At 39.4% G+C, this 4,274-nt stretch overlaps 1 long non-coding RNA gene across 1 annotated transcript in view; it reads right to left on the bottom strand.

The window, feature by feature from the left end:
- Positions 1 to 3,654: 3,654 nt before the first annotated feature.
- The window catches only part of LOC141445640 (uncharacterized), a 16,280-nt gene continuing 15,660 nt past the window's right edge, over positions 3,655 to 4,274 (bottom strand). Inside the window, exon 2 of the long non-coding RNA XR_012453344.1 lies at positions 3,655 to 3,822. This is a non-coding gene — a long non-coding RNA (uncharacterized lncRNA). The remainder of the gene's footprint in view (positions 3,823 to 4,274) is intronic.

Raw genomic sequence — 4,274 nt, 5'->3', positions numbered from 1 at the left:
CGAGCCCTTTCATTTGATATATGACACAGTAAGGTTTGCAAAACTTTTTTTATTTAATTTCCTAATTTGGGGACACCCCCAAAATAACCCTTATTAAAAATTTTTTACTTACTTTGCACGTCTGTGTTTGGGTCATAGGATTACACCATCCTAACAAATTTCACCTGATTTGGTCCAGTTGGTTCGGCGCAAATTCGCTGTGACAGACGGATGGACAGACAGACAGACAGAGAGGTTCCGTGTTGTTGTACGGAACCTTAATAAACATCTCCGTGTGGGAACTACAGTTCAAGTTCTCTCATTCTGAGACCTGTGCGCAGGCAGTGGGAAATGTATTTACTTATATTTACAAGCATGGGTTTTTGAGACACGGCCGTTTATAATTTTAAATTTTGTAATACCTTCCAATTTGTACGGAATCGTCGGCGCGCGAGACCTGCTCGCACTTGTCTAGTTTTTAGGGTTCCGTAGCTAAAATGGCAAAAACGGAACCCTTATAGTTTCGCCATGTCTGTCTGTCTGTCTGTCCGTCCGCGGCGTTGCTCAGGGACTATCAATGCTAGTAAACTGTAATTTTGCACGAATATATATTATTATGTAAACTATGCGGACAAAATGGAACAATAAAAAATTAAAAAAAAAAATTACAGTAGGTACCTACCTCCCATAGACGTCAAGTGGGGGTGTTTTTTTTCTCATCCAACCTTTTAGTGTGGGGTATCGTTGGATAAGTCTTTTAAAACCATTAGGGAGTTGCCAAAACGATTTTTCGATTCAGTGATTTGTTTGCAAAATATTCAACTTTAAAGTGCAAATTTTCATTAAAATGGTGCGTCCCTCCCGCCCTTCAAAATCTAAAACGGTGGGTGGAAAATTTTTAAAATTCAGGATGGTAGTAAGTATATCAAACTAACAAGGAAAACTATAACGGTTAAGTTTTCATGAGAATTATTAGTACTTTAAGAGTAAATAGCAGTGTTGATGAAGGAAATTGAAGTGGCAATGGGCAGGCCACATCGCTCGAAGAACAGATAACCGTTGGGGGAGAAAAGTCCTCGAGTGGCGACCACGAACCGGAAGACGAAGCGTTGGCAGGCCTCCCACCAGGTGGACTGACGACATCGTGAGAGTAGCGGGAAACCGGTGGATGCAAGTGGCGAGTTGTCGTTCATTGTGGCGTTCTAAGGGGGAGGCCTTTGTCCAGCAGTGGACGTCTTCCGGCTGATGATGATGATGATGATGATGATGACTGACGTGTTCTAAATCAAAATCATATTTTTCACAGACAATACATTAAAAAACCAATATTCTATCTAAATGGCTGCCAGTCAGCCAACAAGCAGCCTAAGGTATAAATATACCTAAACTTGGAATATTCCGTACAAAATAGGAAATCCTTAGAAAAATATTAATTATTTTTTTCGTAATGGCTACGGAAACCTAATTTCGGGCGTGTCCGACACGCTCTTGGCCGGTTTTATTCATTATTTTTGACACAGCAACATTGAACTTGCCACCACTTGTTTGATCCTGAATGTAATTTTTTTGCGCATGATCGAAGCTATTGAATTCGAATAGACACCAAGCTTTTCATTGACTGCACCTATTTGGTGCATGTAGCAAATAGAAAATGTAAATAGACGTCGGGGATGGCTGTGGTTGCATGATTCAATCATAAAGCCGACCGTCATTGGTTTAACGCAGTTGCCACGAAGTTTTTCACTGATTAAAAATGATTAACTGCTTCGCAAATTTATTCAATTGGTTCGAAAAGTCAAATTGTTTTTGCTGGTTTTGTTTCAAATTGACAAAGTGAACAAACCATCATAATTGGTAAAGTTTTTTTTATTTTATTCGACTGGATAGCAAACGAGCAAGTGGGTCTCCTGATGGTAAGAGAGCACCACCGCCCATAGACACCTGCAACACCAGGGGGGATTGCAGATGCGTTGCCAACCTAGAGGCCTAAGATGGGCTACCTCAAGTGCCAGTAATTTCACCGGCTATCTTACTCTCCACGCCGAAACACAACAGTGCAAGCACTGCTGCTTCACGGCAGGATTAGCGAGCAAGATGGTGGTAGCAATCCGGGTGGATCTTGCACAAGCTCCTATCATCTGCAAATGTCCTCCTGCCTGAGTCCTAACACTATTTAACAAACTTAGTGCTTAAGACCTAGACGTGGTTGACCTGCTTTGTTAATTTGGATATTATTTCAAAATTCTTAGTATTCTTCATTCAATGAACCATATGTACTTTACAAAATACATTCTGCCGTTGTTCTTAGTGTTAATTGTTCCTTTATAAAGTACCTACGTGAGGACTCAGGAGGATACTGATACTGGTGCCATAGCGGAGCGACCAAACATAAGAGTATCTGGCACGTCCTACAAGCCCTGGAAATAGTCCTATCAGATTTTTATGCACGCTTCGTTGTGTCAGATATTTGTGCTAGTGACTGTACCTATACTAGGTATGATGCTAAATTCTAAAACAGCAGATTTAATAATGCTTATCAACGGATCTGCCGTGTCATGACAAAACACTGTAACTAAAAAAAAAAACAATTTTTCGGAAATCGCAAAAAGCTGTATTCTACTTTAATTGGCCACAAGCCCGTCATTATCCATCCGATTTTAATTAAATTTGGATAAATTATAAATAATAGGTGTGTGTTATTGGTGTGTTTACCACGAGCTTTGCGTGAAGGAAACATCGTGAGGAAACCGGCACAAACCTGCGAAGCGATTCAATGGTGCATGCGAAGTTCCAATCCGCACTGGGCCCCGCGTGGGAACTATGGCCCAAGCCCTCTTGTTCTGAGAGGAGGCCTGTGCCCAGCAGTGGGACGTATATAGGCTGGGATGATGATGATGATGATGAGGTGTGCTGCTAATTGTGAACAAAGAAACATAATATAGGATTTATACTTTTTTCATACATTTTCAACCAAAAACACGTTAAAAATGAAGAAATTCCGATTTACAGTGAACAAAGACACTCACTCCAATCGTGTGATTATTACGACAAAACACTGTAACGTCAGGTACTGGTTGCAGAAAAGGTGAGTTTTGTTTTGGCAAAACACGGTATCTGGAGGAGATACAGTGTTTAGTCGAATCAGGATCCTAGGTTTTAAGAGTTATAGTGTTAATTTAAATGAAGTTTTTCATTTTTATTGGTAGAAGATCGGTATATTCTAAGTATGTAGATTAGGGTCTAAAAAGCTAATTTAACAGTGTTATCACAAAACACTGTAACTTGAGTTACAGTGTTTTGTCATGACACGGCAGGGATTTTATATGAAGTGTTGTCTGTATAAAAGTATTATCCATTCTATTCAAATTAAATTATATTGTAACGGATAACTCACGTCTTAAATCGAGTTTAGCTCGACATGTTTTGGGCTAATTCATAGCCCTTCTTCCTAGGAGCAACGAAACTCGGCGGTTGCCGCAACACGCGCACACGAATTAACCCGAAACATGTAGACCTAAACTCTATTTATAACGTAAGTTTTCCGTTACAATATCATTTAATATGAGTGAGTCTCACGGTAGTTTCATGTTCAAAATATTCTATTCAAATGAAATATTTCCATAAAATCATCCGCAAATCAATAGTTACAGTAACCCGTACAAAAACAAAATGGCGGACTACGCAACTAAAGTATGTATTTGCAACTGAAAACAAATAAGATTAGAAAGTGCAGCGACGACGAATCTGCATCACAAACGTGGGGCCGATTTTTCGCTAACGCTTGGAATTTTCAGCACCCAGATTGCATACATTTTCATGAAGGTTTGCATTTTTGATGAACTCCTGAAAAACAAGCAAAAATCATCGCTTATTTTCTAGTAACGTAATAATCCAGTTTTTAACCCCCTACGCAAAAAGAGGGGTGTTATAAGTTTGACCCCTACGTGTGTGTCTGTCTGTCGCACGTAGCCCTTAAACGTGTTTTTATTTTAAAGCAGGTTTTCTAGCGACGTTTTTTAGACATATTTTATCAAAATCGTTTGAGTCATTTTTGAGATATTTAACATTTTGTTCCATGCATATTCCCTACTACTCCACCGTCAAAAGTGTAATCCCTAAATGTTGATAGTGACGAATAGCTCATGCACTTATGATACTGACTCTACTAACTATTGCAACGAAAGGGTTTCTTAGAAAGTCAGCTATAGTTGTAATAGACAGACAGATAGACACATCTTTGATCTTTCGGGAGCTTGCTCCTTTTGAGGTAGGTTGAAACATTAGTAATGTAAACC

Source organism: Choristoneura fumiferana, chromosome 2 (genome assembly GCF_025370935.1).
Source record: "Choristoneura fumiferana chromosome 2, NRCan_CFum_1, whole genome shotgun sequence".
NCBI classification, from domain to species: Eukaryota; Metazoa; Arthropoda; class Insecta; order Lepidoptera; family Tortricidae; genus Choristoneura; species Choristoneura fumiferana.
This window is presented reverse-complemented; position numbering and strand designations above follow the sequence as displayed.